Here is a 15959-nt window from a genome sequence, read left to right as displayed (position 1 = left end):
CACTCAGCAGTATATCAGGGAGCCGAGTTGTGTGGCTTGCCTTGCTCTTAAATGTAATGAAAGTTTCGAGCAATGCTGAACAGTGATTTGATGCCCTTCTCCACCCACCCCCACCCCACTTTAACCTACGTTTCAAAAGAACATTCTGGCATGGGATGAGAATGTAATGGCGAGAAAGGATGAACAATTAAAATTTTCTGGGACAAAATCTTATCTTTCCAAATATTTCATTGTGTCTTCCATGAAATGCTTTAAAACATTTTTTTTCTTAAACATAACTACTGATTAAAAAAAAAAAATACTTGATTGTATGGGTTTAAACCTTTAAAATTTCAACTTTGGTATTTTTCCCTCTTTAAAGGACTGCAGAATGATCTTCTATCTTTTATGCAGAGATCTAACTGTACTTTTTATAAAATAATTGCAAATAACTCCAAATTCCAGAATCACATGTAATATGACACACTCAGTTTTAAAGAAACGTGTACATGTTATATTTTAGAAACATAAAAGACAAGACTTAAGGAAACCAGTTAGTTCTTTTTCACAAAAGAACTAAACTGGGCATATATTTCTACTATGAATTGGGAGAAAACCTTAGTACCCTCCATTTAATTAAAAGGATAAAGAGGAATTCCATCTTTTGCAAAGAGGACCATGTGCATGAAGGCACGAACGTGTGAATTTTATTTACAAGCATAAAGCAGATTGAAATGCCAAAGGAACTTGAAAATCTGTCAAATAATACTGACTCTTAAAGCACAAGGGTGCTGGAAATGGTGGTCACGGAGTACAAGTTGGATTTCAATACTGGAAGCCATGCACAACTAGTAAAAGAAAAGAAAGAAAGAAAAAAAACACAACTACCTAGCATAACTAGATAAAGCTGAAATGTGCTGAAATCTCCGCGTGCAAACTGCATAATAGCACTTCCAATGGCCCCTTTCTGTCACCCACCGTAACCATCAAGCCCCGATTCTGCTGCAGTCAGGTGCACGATCACACAGCTCCCATGGCTGGCTGCATAGAATCCCGAGGAAAGACACATTGGTGCAATTTTTCCTTGGACAATAATAAACAGTACTTTTTGGTACATTCATATTTTTTCTAAATAAATTTGAAACAAGTTATGCAGGATTTTCTTCTGTATCCTCCTAAAGAAGAGGTTTTATTTTGACCGAATCCTTCACTATGAACATGCAGCCTTTGATCATATAACATTTGCATTTCTGTATGGGGTCGGGTTTTATGTTCTTCTCATACATACTGTCTACTATGCGTATCATGTTGGCTTGTGCTAGTCACCATTTAAAACACTAGGTACCAAGTGTTGCCTTGTGAACAGAATCCATATGTATAAGCAGAAGACAATAGACTAGTACAATTTAAAATTCAAAATTAATAGGCCTTTTGAAGGGAACATCGTTTTAGGGTAAGTAGTTTAAATATATGCTCAGATACAAAATGCAACATTTTTGTTTTTAAATGCTGCATCTTTAGATTAATCCTGTCTCATAAATTAAAAAAAAAAAAAAGAAAGAAAAGAAAAAAAGAACAAATAAAATGCTTCTCAAGGCTTTTCTTCAGAGCCAAACACTCTGCACATACTGTCAAGGTGGGTAGCATTAAAAAGTAATAATAAAACAAACTGTAGATTACATTCTGTTTCCCCCGGAGTTCTTAACATGAGGCTCTGGTTTTACTAAAATGTGTCTTTTGAGGGATCAGCAAGCACAGTGCATTGTCTACGAAAATGGAAAGAATTTGTAAGTGCATATATGTATGTGTGTGAAATGATCTTTATCTTTGTCTTTTTTTTAAAGAAGGCAACAATTTTTTTCTCTGCTGCATGAAGAAATGTTCTTTTATGTCTCTTCAAAAAGCAGATAGAAAACAGTTTTCTCTTTTTCTCTGGTATTGCAGGCACATTTTCATAAAGAAATCACCAAACCCTGCCTGCTTCATTTATCCATGTGTGGCTATTAAAACTGCCTGGATCTCAAAGGCATACAAATACCTTGTCAATAAAGTAGTAAATTAAACAACTGATATTAAAAAAAAAATCTTCCAGTGAATTTCCTCATTAGCAGCCAGCTATTTGGGATGCTTTCGGGCTTAGAGCTTTAACATACAGTAAAATATAAATAAAACAGGCTTTAAGTTTATCGAAAAGTGTACTATAACAGACATTGAGTGAAGCTTTTCATTTTATCATTTTTAAGAAAAACATTTCAATTTAACATAGTTTTTCTTAAAAGGGCAAGAACTTTATTTACCGGGTTTCACACAGCACATTCTCTGCAAAAATATGATTTAACTTTGCGTTTTGAAGGAGGGTGATAGCATTCATCAAAAACAAAAGCTTAGCAGAATACAAATTACATATCTCTCAATCAGAGAGAGTTTAGGCTCTAATATCAAGAATATATTATTGGAGGAGAACCTTTCTGTGTCTTCACTAATCCGATGGTTCTTTCTGCTTTTCCTCACCTACTGAGTGAGGCAGCATGTTGTATCTATGAGGAAGCTTGGTGTTTTTTGGATACTATGGTTTGGAAGATGCTGTTTGCAAGCTTTATTTGCTTCTGTGTTGTGTTCATAAGCAGGAGAATATAATTCATTTCTGCGTATCTGCTGGTCTGGATGAATCAAGGTGACAATCCGTGGTTAGCTCTGTCAGGCCCTTTGTCCTACTGCGGCTGTGAATGGAAGTACAATGGAAGCAAAGTGGAATATATAACAGTCCAGCTGCCTTGTTGTGACAGCCCAGTCCTGCCATTGCAGTGTGTCAGCTCATGTTTGTGTACTGGTAGCCAATCCATAAGATGACAATGCAAATCGTGTGAAAAGTCTTCTTTAAGATAACAGATCACGTTGCGGGTTGAGGTACCGGAGGAGAGGAAAAGGGGAGGTTGGACACATGTCTTAGAAAAATAATGACCTATAAAATGTTATATTTTTGGTACAGTGATTACATTCAAATGAAGGGCCCTGATCCTAATTTTGGCAAGTGTCTCAAAGATGTAAGTAGGCGCTTACACTTAAATCTATCATACCATTTCCGTGTGCAAGGTTCTGCATTAATGTTACTTTTAGGGCTGTTTATATTTCATTTACGCATGCAATTAATCATCTTTACTGTGTTGATGCTACTGGCGTCAGCAGTGTGACTTAATTAAATTTGAAATTATAGTACAGTAAATATAGGCTTCCAACTAGCCAGCTCAAATTAAATGCTGTGGTCTATTTCTTACCCATGGTGTTTTCCAATTTAAGTGTTCATTTGAAAGGTTACATTTCAGCCAGAAATCAGGTTCTTTTGTTAAAAAAGAAAGAAAGAAAAGAGAAACTTAACTGTTGCTAAACTAGAATGGTTCTCTTTTCAACGAGCACTTTATCCCTATTATCTCTGTTCTCAGCATATAAATGCGACGTCATCTGTGTTTATTCCATTACCTGTACTATTTACCGGATTAGACACCTAATGTTCTTTGAGGAGAGTTTTCACCCCCTGAACGCGTTTCCCTCCGACACCTAAGCCCCGGGCGGCGTTAGAAAGGTCTCGCCTCCATTTTGTCTCAGGCCGGTGATCAGTCAGCCTACAAAATGGAGGTTCTCCTCTCTGCCCTTCATCCCAGTTTTCAGGTGGGTGGTTTTACCTGTTGGAAAGCTCGGGCAGGGCAGTTTGCCGTTGGGCTAATTAAATTGGCCTCTGAAGACTGTTCTTATGATGTCCAATAAATGACGCGTGCCTGGGAGATCCGTTAGGGGCTTGAGACCTTTATGGTGCCAGCGCTGGAGAATCTGCCACGTGCAAGGCCTGGGTGTCGCACCTGCCCGAGTGGACATTTAAACCATTTGTTAGAAAATTCCAATGGTAAAGTGCCAAGCCCTACGACTTGGCTCACTTAATTTCTTTAAATGTTTATATCCGATGTATCACAGTCTTCTTTATAAACAGTTCAAAACATGTCTAGCAAGGGATCTGACCAGAAAAGCATCCCACTCCTGTCATACACACAATAGAGTATCTGAATTCTAGGACATTTGTCGTCCATAAAGTGCAGCACAGGACTCGTGAGTAAAAATGTACAAGCTCCTCTTCTTCGTGGTTTTTTTTTTTTTTTAATGTAGTGCTGCCTTGTCTGCACTTTTTGAAATTGCATATTTATCAGGTCATGAATTATTTATAAGATTGGAAAAATGGGGGTGGGGGAATGCTGAGGATGAGGAAGAAGAGCGTACAAAAAATGTATGCTTGAAATACTTGGGATGTAGGAGATGCTTTCATGTGCATGCTAGCAATTCTGCTCAAGAATCGCTGCATTGTGATCTTTTCTGTCGTGTTGTAGATTCAGTATTGTGTATTTTAGTGTTTAAAATTTGTTTTGTCGTGTTGTCCACTTGCTTTCAGAAGAAACTAAGAGCAGTGTCGTTTGTTTAAAATTAGGTGAAATGGAGACTAAAATGGACATAGTGTTTCAAAAACTTCTACAGTGTAGAGTACTTAATAAATTTTAATCTTTTGTCTGTCAGCCTCTATTGTTGTCAAGAAAGAGCTGACAGATTGAGGATTAATGAAATGTTTCATAAATTAGAAATGAAGCAGAATGTCCAAAATAGGACTCAAAGATTGTTTAAACAAGAGCTTTGGGCCAGTAAAATAGCCAGCCCATTCTTAAATCCAATCTCTTTTCAGTCTCATGGGGAAAATATAAACCTCTCATATCCACTGGCTGAGAACATATATGCGGCTTCTTCCATGTTTTCTACATGCTTTTTGGCATGTTGATATTTTCCACACATATCTCAGAAACAAACTAAAAACCAAAAGGAAAGAAATTGGAAAACAACCTCAGAAGTGATTTTAAAACCAAGGAACTTAATGCTAAGCATTTCATTATTGATGATAAACATTTTAATAGGTAGAATAATAGCAGATATAATGTAAGATTGTAAGTCTCCTATTTCCAGCGCACTAGGTTGGGTTGCGTGTGTGCTTCCATGGGTGGGGAGAGGGCTTATGGGACAAGAAGGGGTGGATGTATCTGGGACCATGCTGTAACTTCTTATTCGTCTGCAATATATCATGATGATGAGTCACCAAATCCCTAAAACGAACCCTCACTATTAAAGAAAGATGAATGGTATAATGATAAATTAGAAAAATGCTATTTTCTTATTCTTCATTTTCACAGAATTCTTTATATTAAGTATGCAACACAGGAAACATGTTAGCCTAAAATAAATAATAGGGACATGTGATGTGTCGAGCTTTAAAAATATTCTATGCTAAAAAGAAAAATATTTTCTGCATGTGTTATGTGACTAAAACTCCCAGTTTTTGGTTCAAAACATCCTGATTTAGATATTAGCAGGTTAAAGTTGAAACAAGAGCTCTTTTAATTCTTCTTCTTACTGTTCTATTCCTTTGGATTTATTAACTTTTCTGCATGATTGTTCCAAACACTCACCTGAAGTGCGGTTCTTCCTATCAGCCAGAGATATATAATTTGAAAGTGGGCTAGTAGAGTGTATAAAAATGTTTAGCCTAATCACTCCCTAATGACAGCGACTTATGTCCTTAGTGCAGTCGATTTGTTTCCTGGGTTTTAAAAGTAGATTATTTCCATGGTGCAGGCTTAGTGTAAGCTGTTGAGAAACCACAAGCACTACACTTCAGCCTGAGTTTGGGACGTTCGCCAAGGGTAATCTGATTAAAAGGGCATTTTTTACAACATTGTGCAGCTTTGAAAATTCTGTGCAGCCCGATAGAGTGGGGGCCAAAAAATTGCTTTTTGAAGACTAGTTTTCTTGAACAAAATTAAAAGCCTGATGGTTCTCTTCAACCTAAGTGCAATGGATGAACAGAGGTCCTTAGTAGCACATCTGTTACCTACCACAAGTCATTTCGTGAGCTATTTAATGCAGCTGTTTAGGTGGTTCTGCTTTGAGTCACATGAGCTTCTGTCCTAAGTGCACAGTTCTCTAGGCTAGTTCCATGGGGAAGTATGGAAAGAATAAGTGTCCAGTTCTAGTTTTGTTACTGTGTGAACTGCTTTGTAGTCTGTACTGAGAACCAGTAACAGTAATGTTTACCTGAAAAGCTGAGCAGCTCTAAGTTGTTAAAGGAAATTACCATATCTCAAATCTTGAGCGTTTTTAAAAGATGGAATATAATACTAATCAGATATGTCATGTTTGCACACTTCAGAATGCACCGAAAAGAACCTTTCTTGCATCAGTTATTTTATTGAAGTGTTTTTATATTCTATCATGGGTTCTAAGTAGCTAAGTAAAAATAGATACTACCTAAATCTGCTCCCATTTTCCTAACATCCTTCGAGTAGGATGAATAGTAAATTCATGTGAGAATCCATCCATTTAAAGAGCATAGAGCTGTTTGCACCTGAGCATTGCATGTACTGTGCACAGATGGACACTTGGTTTCTGTTGTTTCTTCAGCATCACTCTACTAATGAATCTTACTGGCACTGTCTTTGTTGGAGAGGCCTGTAGTAGTTTCCTACCCTTTCCCCAACAAATCAGAGCTTTTCAAAATAACCGAAACGTTGTAATGATGTGCCATGACACAGTTCTGAAATAGACAAGTAAAATCTATTTTAATTCCACGTACGATTGGTTCAGCAGATGTGTCAAGCATTGTGTTAATGCTATGCAGGAATCAGTCCCTGCCCACAGCTGGTTATATTCTACTGAGGGAGAGACAGTATGATGCAAAGGGGTAAGCATTATATTTCATCCAGACACCAATTGCTGAGGGACCAGAGAGGATGGGACAGTATTATTTCTTGAAAGAAATTGGCATTAGTGAACTGTAGTTAAAAACCAACAAAAAAAGTATTCCTTTCAAGAGGAGAATGTTTTATAATCCCCAAATTTACCTGTCACAATGAAAATCAATGTCAATGAAAACTAATATTATGTACATACTTTACAACATTAATCTCATTATTATCTGGGAAAAGCGTCCTGCATTTTAGTGGTATCTTAAAACACGCCGAATTCTTGTACACTGTGTGTTTCTAAAATCTGCGGTCTACATTTTCATGGAAATAAATCCCTGAGCATGTCATCTTCAGTAAATAGCAAAAATGGTGGCATTTCTTAAAATACACTTTCTAACTTTTGGTAACTTGGAGAGAACGTGCTGAAAACAACTCGAGTCAAAATAGAAACCCAGAGATACTGCAAACCGAATTAGGCCTTTCCCCACGACAAACAGCTATTGTTAAAGATGACAGTTTTTTCTTCTGAGCCATCTTTAACTTCCCGGGAATATTGCTGTGGAATGGTTCAGGAGTGTGGGCTCTGGTAGAGATGGGCTGATGACAAAATAATGCGTTTCTAAAGAAACCCACTGTGGTCATTGGGTCCTGTTTCAGGAAGACAGTGCTGTCACTTCACAGCACAATTCCCATCTGTGCCAATGTGGCCGTCTTTATGGATGCGGAGAGTATTTTATGGCCTTTCTTTCCCTGCAGAACAGAAAGGGTAATTTGACTCAGGCACATTAATATGAATGGCTTGGAGTTATATGATTGAAGACTTTTTAATACTAGCTCCAGCGTCGGCATGTGGGGTAGCAACAGTGCTCCAGGGGGCCAGTGGGCCAGAGTACGTGCTTGTGTGGCCAGAGAGACAAAGGGAAATTATTGTATTCTGGAGAAGTATAAGTAAGAATGGAAAAAAGTGTTTTCCTGCTTTCTCTGTATTTGGCATGTGACTTTAGAAGCAGTCCCTTGAAAACCTTCTGCGGAAAAATTGGCCATGAGATGCCATAACTCTACATTATCTGCCTGTATAACCCTTTTCTGGTCTCGGTAATGTTTGTTAACCAATTTTATCCTTTGAAGTTCAATGGTAGATTTTTTTTTTTTTTTTAATTTAGGTTTTGGATATGCCTTTAAGATGTTTGAATTTTGTGCCACTTAAAATGAGATATTCATGTCAGGGAGATGTCCTGCTGTTCTATAAAAGGGAGGGGGACACCATTAAAAAAAAAATCTTGATAATCAAGGCCACCTGTGATCCTGGGCTGCTTTCTGGAACACAAAGGCACTGACGAAAGCGGTTCTCCGAACCAAAGCAAAATTTCTGTGATCCACGAGACACTTCAGCCTCTTCCCACTAAGAAAAAAAAGAAATTCATGCTATAGCAGGATCAGCTGCTCTCTGTTCCTTCCTTAAAAAAAAAAAAAAAATCGAGGTGGCTGCGATTTAACACAAAGCCTTGTGACCTTAGTGCCGTGGCTGCTTTGAAACACTGAGCTATTTAATGATGCAAATTACAAACAGAGGAAATACATCAGAAGAATCTGTCTGGAAATTAGCTTGTTGGACTGAAAATTAGCTAGCTTAATCGAACTTGCAGGACTCAGATTTTCTCTGTGGAAGCCTGGCTTGGAGCTTTGGTCCATTTGCATTATCTCACTACTCAGTAGAACCCTTGGAATTGTAGAAAATTAGCAACGAGAAAAATCTATATTCTATCTGCATGGTTGAAATGACCAGATGACCCCATGGATTTTTAGTGAGGGCTTTACATTTTCCAAAGAAACATTATATTAGGTACTTGCAAAAAGCCAATCTAGAAAAAATAAATGAAATTATGACTATATTTCAACAGTTTCTAAAATGCTGAGTCAAATTTTCCTTTTATCCTGAAGAACTAGGGTAAATCGTATATGTATTGATGCGTAATTACATTTTTCTTTGGTTCGAGGACGTTGTATGGTAACAACATGACCCAATTCATGCGGAGAGAGAATTCTTGTAAACATCGAATCTAGTCAGAGACTTCAAAGACATGCTTAAAACACAGGCCTATGTCTGAGACTTATGAATAATTTCAAAGGTCAAAAAATTGTACCATGTTGAGATAACAGCATCAGGTCATCAAGATCTGTATTAAAACATCAGTTCTTAAAATAAGAGGAGGACTCAAAAACTTTAAAGCTGATTTTAATTTTCTAAGAGCTAAAACAGGACTGTGGGATGATTTATCCGAATAGTTTCAGAAATACTTGTGTTTAAATATATACATTTTTGATAGATGAGATGAGTATGATTTTTTAAATAATATCAAAGGAGCAAAAGTCTAAAACTATTTGCCAAGCATATCTCACCTAGCAATCAAATATCTCTGCTGATGGAGAAAGATAACATATATAAATGGTGATACCAGTACAGTAATCCCGTAATTAAAAAATATATCCGTAAGTGGTAAGAGTATAACTACTTACAAAGCAGACTCATATCCAACTCCCCAAAAAGTTTAGTCTTGAGAGATTTTAGTAGTTCAGAATATAGTTGGAAACAGTGTAACAACAGAGACAGTGGGAGAGAAATTTACTATTTGGATATCATAATAAAACAATATTGATGACTTTAGGCAGAATTCATCAAAAAGAAATAGTAAGAAATATTTTTTTATCATTTTTCTATTTTAAAAAGTAAAATATATCATTATTTTTTATTTATAGACTTTAAATTTTAATGAAAATCTCTGGTAATAGTTTCTGAATTTCTGTTGAGACTGACAGTTCATAAATATGTCAAATGCAGTTACTGGGAACACATTGTAATTTCTAACTTTTTACGAGATGGGTAATGTATTGTCTTTGGAACTATTGTAAAACAGCTGAGGTTATCTGAAAACTTGGTCTCTGAAATTTTTGAAATTGAATGTTTTTCAGTGATGAAACAGCCTGTAGACTCCAACAGAATGCTAATATAAATAGTACCAGGTAACAGGCTTATTTAATTCTGATATTCTAGTCTTTTATAGCTAGAGTAATGGCAATTCTATTTTTAAGTAATTTTTGAAAACTGAACAGTGGGTATTATTGGTTAGTATTTTGACAAGTGTTGAATGAAATTTATTATTATTAAGTGCTTATAAAATCATACTCCATAAATTAAGGCACTAATCTTATTTGCAAAAAAAAAAAATGATGCTATCAGTTTATGTATAAATAGGACTTAATATTTTGAGTTACTTATTTACCTCGTGTCTATAAAGTGATAAACAAGAGAGCAGTAATCCTCAAAGAAAATAGGCTGTGAAACTTTTATTAAATTCTGGATTTCTTTGCTGTGCACAATCTACTGTTTGTTGATTGCATACATCATTGGTTTCTGGCTTCCTTCTAACTATGATAAACACTCAGTACTAAAAAAAACCCTAGTTATTTAAACCAAATATTTTTTATGTCACTGAAAAAGACATTCAAGAAATGATAAAGTATTTTCTCTTTCATGACCGTCCAGGGTCAGTTTTCATAGTGCTACTCAAATTTGGGTATTTGGTTCTAAACAACTTTCATTTTATAATCTGAACAATTTTCTAAAAATGTGTTACCTCTAGAAGAAAATTAACCAAGATTCCACATCTTTACCTTCCCCACTGCCTACGCTTTGCTCTTCCTCTCTAATTTTCTGAATAGGCGAATACATGATCGCTTGGTTCATGGTTTAAACGAGTCGCCCTCATTCGGCTCTCTAATACTTCACCCTTAAGTTTTATCATCACTGGGGAATCCTTAGGCTGATGGCATAGTGGTCATGCCAGCAGGGATACTAATGCACAGAGTCATAATCTGTATAAGATATGGTTCGCACCATGAAATTTCCAGTGGTTAACACATTGTTGTTGTTATTCTATTTGGTTGGCCTTGATTCTTCTTCCACGTTTGGTGAGTGAAGCCCCCTGCCCCATGACTTAAAAGCATCAAATACGTGAGGTTTGTTTCGTGACTAAGCTAATTCTGAAGCCTAATGTTTTTATACAAAGAACAGATTATAATAGTACATATAAATATACATTATGATATACATATGAATATGTGTTGTAAAACAGCAAATACAATACACATTGTGATATATTTAGGCTGTAGTAATAAACATGCACATATCTCACTCTAGATGGCAAGTAAATTTATTAAATTCATGTTTTTTCAAAAAAAAGTCCTATGTGCCTTAACACTGCAATGTTATAGGCAGAGTATACATTTTATAATGAGGGAAAAATCTTTCCTTAAAAGACTGTAATAGTGGTCAGCTTTTAACATTCACGCCGCTAGATTCTGAATGAATTGTCCGCAGAAGGTGGGAGCTGGGGTGCGGGGGTGGCCAGGGCGCCCTCTGGTTCTCCCCTCGGCCGAGCAGCCGGGCCTGCCTGTAGGGATGTGACGCAGCTGGAGAGAAGCGGCCCCTTTGCAGCATCAGCACACCCATCCTGAGCCCAGGCTGTGGACAGCTCCTCCACGGAGGAATAGCCGAGCACTGCACATCTCCCACCCTCATCCCCTGGCTGCGTTCATAGCAATCCGAGCTCTGAATGTGAGCTGCCATGTCTGACATTCTTGCAGCAGAGCCTGCAAGAAAGAACAGTGTTGGGTGCATGTGCAGGGTGGGAGGGTGCAGGAAGATAGAGGGGCGGATGGGTGGCAGTGAGGCACAGGCGGGAAAGGAGATCAGGTGCGGATGAGGCTTATCTCTTCCCATAGCTCTCCCTTGGTCTGAAGGCCGAGAATAGGACCGCCTATTAATAAAAGCAAATCCTAGTTAAACACTGCCTTTCTCCAGCGACTAGGTCTGTAGACTTGAGGTATCGGACTTCACTTACCACCGCCACTTTAGATTTCAAAGGCAGGAGCCCAACATTTTTTCCCCCTTACAGAACTGCTTTTTCTAGAATGCTTCCACCTGTTTACTGTGTTTCTGGCATAATATGGTCATTATCTAAAAGTAAATATTCTGAAAAACAAGAATAGAAATTTGGAATTACTTTACCCCCACGTAAATGAATGCTTTCCTTTGTGCAGGAACAATGAAAGCTTGAGAAATTTATATCTCAAGTGCTCCAGAATTATAAAACTCAACACTCCTGCCATTAGCATCCTCTTCGTTTTCAAAAGTAAACGTTAAAGAAGTAACGAGCAAAGAAAATGCTGCTTATTTAAAGGTAGTTAGATGACACTTTAGTCAAAAACGTTCAGTATATTCTAAACTTTTGACTTTTTATCACGTGATTTTCCCAGTAATAACTCTCACTTAGCATTTTCTCAGCGTAGGCATCACTCAGACTTATTCAGTGGCAGTGACTGCATTGAGTGTACACTTACACCCTTCACAAAAAGATCTGATGGGAGGCAGACAGCCAGAGAGAACTTCAAGGATTTGGCAAAGGCAAGGACATATCTTAACCTATCCCAAATTCTCATTTTTAACATGTAAAATTTCAGTCATTTAAAAAAAAATAAATTTAATTATGTGTAACTCAGTACTTTCTTCACAGTACTGGTACTAGAAATAGTTTAAGAACAAACTGTTCTAGGTTTTATTTTTACTGGATCCGTAGGTAAGACTGCCAAAACTGTCACTTTAAAAATGTTGTTTGCAACCAGATTTTGGAGTCCTCGTTTCTGGTTCAGAACTTTGAAAATAGCAGCCAAATGTTTGGATTCTTGTTCAGTCGTGGAGGTAAAAATTCCGGGACAGTCCAAAGCATTCTTGTGTCTAAATGGGAATAATAATAATAATAATAACAATAATCATAATAATAATAATAATGAGGAAGAGAGGGAGAAAGGTAGGCATGTTAAAAAAGCCATCTATGAGAAAAGCTACACTGTGCTGTGACCTACTTTGGAAGTTTTCCTTTCTCCGGGAGTATATTTGCAAAGACAAAGTCCGTTGCCTCCCAGAGTAACGTGATTGTTCTTTCATGTCTCCTTAGAATTCCAGGAATAATAATAATAATAATAATAATAATAATGAGGAAGGGAGGGAGAAAGGTAGGGATGTTAAAAAAGCCATCTATGAGAAAAGCTACACTGTGCTGTGACCTACTTTGGAAGTTTTCCTTTCTCCGGGAGTATATTTGCAAAGACAAAGTCCGTTGCCTCCCAGAGTAACGTGATTGTTCTTTCATGTCTCCTTAGAATTCCAGGGGAAAAAGAAAAAAGACCTCTGGGGTCACCTTGACATCTCTTGCCACCACAGGCATGAGTCAAGGCCGCGTGGATTGTGCCATGTGATGCATTACTGCCCGGTTCAGATGTTAATGCAGCTGCCATGATTAGAAGGGGAAAAGATTTCTTTCCTAAACTCAGTTTTGTAGCTGCCATTTTCAGATTACTCAGCCACAGGCACGAGTTCTACCTTCCTCCTGTTCTCGCCTCCCTCCTTCTCCAAACAAAAGGAACAGTACTCTGAACATTTTCTGTTGTTCTCTGGGTTGCTCTGCTTGGGCAAAGATCATCATGCTCTGATTTAGTGTTTTCAAATAAGTGTGCCCTCTGATGCGGCACTCTATTGAGAGACAACACAGCCCAAGCAGGAGAGTTCAGCGTGGCCACTAATAAAACACAAGTGCGGCTTTGTCAGGCCACGAGTGATTACTTGAACAAGTGCCAACGAAGAAACCAAACATTAGAGCTCAGCGCTTCAGACCCCCAAGACAAAGGGCCAATTGACTTTCCTCATTAGTTTTTGTGCCAAACATGTAAACACAGTTTCCTCTCTATCTTTGATGCTCAAAACATGCCAGCTTGTTAACATCTTGGGTGGTACTGTGGTTTATGAGGCTATAAAGACCGTTATGTTGGGTCGGGTATTTTTTTTCTCTCTTTTCATTGGAAAAGATTGGTTTATCCTATTTAATTTTTTTAATGAGAGTATTTGGGGGCACTTTTCACTTATCGCTAGTTCCACTAATTCAAATATAATAATCTAAAAATGTAAAAAAAAACATAATTAAAAAAAAAAGAAAAAATGAACCCAGAGTGACATGATCCTTACTAATTCCTGCTAACATGTAGGGTGAATAGTCTGTTATAAATGTTTCAAAAGCAAAACCTGTAAATATATAACTATGAGAATAAGAATAAGGATTCTGGAGGACTAATGAGAGAGAACTAACAACGGTCGTGGAGTCAAGTCAGAGCTCCATCTTGGGGTGACTGGTGTTACACCTCCTCACCATGCTCACCTTTAGTCTTACATCAGTGTCTCAGAGCCCTTGTGTTATTTCAGCTGTGACTTTTATTTTTCCTCTCTTCCTGTTTTCCTTTATTTGGGCTATTCTTTTACACCTGTGCCCATCAATACTTCACACACCTCTTTCTTTCACACTTGACTTCTCAGGCCAGATGAAGTAGGTGTCTGCAATGTGTTGTCATTTGTGCGGCTATACAGAAAATCCTTTCCCCAATTTTTCTCCATAACTAAGAGGAGAAAAAGAGAATTAGCTTAGTGTCAGATTGTCCAAATTGTAAATCTTGACTCCATGAGTCAGCTGTATTAACCTCTTCAATGTGAAATCATTTTTTCATCTATTAAATTGGCCAACATTGAAACATGATAACACAATATATTGTTAAGGTAATGTAAATTATTACAGACTGTGGATGGTCATTTAATCATATTTATCAATATTAAAAATGCATGTCTCCCTTGTTTCAGCAATTTCATTTCTAGAATTATTATATAAAGACACATATGCATAAAGGCTGATTTATACATTTAACACCGCTACTGTATGTAGCATTATTTGTAATAACAGAGGGTTGGGGGGAAGCCTAACTGTCCATCATGAGGGGACTGGTTAGATGAGATATAGTACATCCATACAATGGAAAACTACATGTCTGTTAAAAATAGTGCTGTTACTCTGTAGGTATTGAAATAGAATTACTCCTAATTTAAATTTTTTAAATTTTTATTATTGATTTATTTCTTTTTATAATGACATTGGTTTACAAAATCCAATAAATTTCAAGTGTACAATCAACAGTAAGGCATATGCGTTCACCACCCATAGTTAGATTTCTTTCTGTCTCCACATAATTGACCCTTTTCACCCCGTCTACATCCCCTTTCCCTCCCACCCTCTGGTAACCACTAGTCTTTTGTCCATGTCCATGAGTCTGTTTGTTTGTCCTGTTTGTTGCTTTTAGGTTTATATCCCACATATAAGTGATATCATGTGGTTTTCAACATTTTCTGTCTGACTTATTTCTCATAACATGGGTATCTCAGGATCCATCCATGTTGTCGCAACCAATTTATATTTTTAAGTGAAAAAGCAAGGTATATAACAGTGTGTCTAATAAGCTAACATTTGTGTAAAAGCAATATATACACATATACATTATGAACACAGATCATTGATAAGAGAAGTTTGCCCTAGAAAAGGGAAAACTGGGACTCTCGGGATCAGATCAGGGAAGGAGACTTACGTTTTACTGTATAACTTTTTGTACCTTTGAATTTCTTATAATATCAATGTATTCTTTGGTCAAATGTATTAAAATACATAGATTTAAAGCATGTCTTAAAGGAAACACACAAATTCACTATTAGCTATTAACACCATTATTAAATGGTTCAATTTTATTGTCTGGTGTAATGGTTAATTATTAAATAACTCACATTATTAAAATCTTAATGTGAGTTGTTTTGTCCCTTGATAAAAACTGGCTAGTATAGACTTCTATAGAAATGAGACCGAACTTTGATATATTTTGTCATGAAAGAGAGAGAAGTTTGGGTGCAAAGAAGCAAAATTATAAAGAGAGATCACAAGTCCTGATGGCATGGCAAGATGAACACCTACTGACAGTGTGAGAACTCTGGTCCCTGGATGAATTAGATACTGGATAAATGAGAAAGGGGTGAAGGGAGAATCATTGAGAGCAGAAGTAAGACCTTTGAAGTCAAAATAAAGACACAATTTGATATGGTGCCAGCCTTAGCCAGAAAACCTTAAAATGCTTACATATTCTGTGAGTCGAAGGGATTTCAGGGGCGTCCCTAAGCTTTGCACCAAGATTAGCACTAAAGAAGGTGCATTAGGTCTTTGGGCCACTAGGGTCCCATTTAGAGTAGTGTGCTATCATTGCAGCCAATGGCCTAGAAACAAATGATTCCAA

General features: G+C 37.1%; 1 pseudogene; it reads right to left on the bottom strand.

Moving 5' to 3' along the window:
- Nucleotides 1-13103, bottom strand: part of LOC102887795 — a 63858-nt pseudogene extending 50755 nt beyond the window's left edge.
- Nucleotides 13104-15959: the final 2856 nt, after the last annotated feature.

This window comes from Pteropus alecto, unplaced genomic scaffold (genome assembly GCF_000325575.1).
Source record: "Pteropus alecto unplaced genomic scaffold, ASM32557v1 scaffold87, whole genome shotgun sequence".
In the NCBI taxonomy this organism is placed as follows: domain Eukaryota; kingdom Metazoa; phylum Chordata; class Mammalia; order Chiroptera; family Pteropodidae; genus Pteropus; species Pteropus alecto.
Note: the sequence above shows the minus strand (reverse complement) of the source record. Positions and strands in the feature narration are given on the sequence as shown.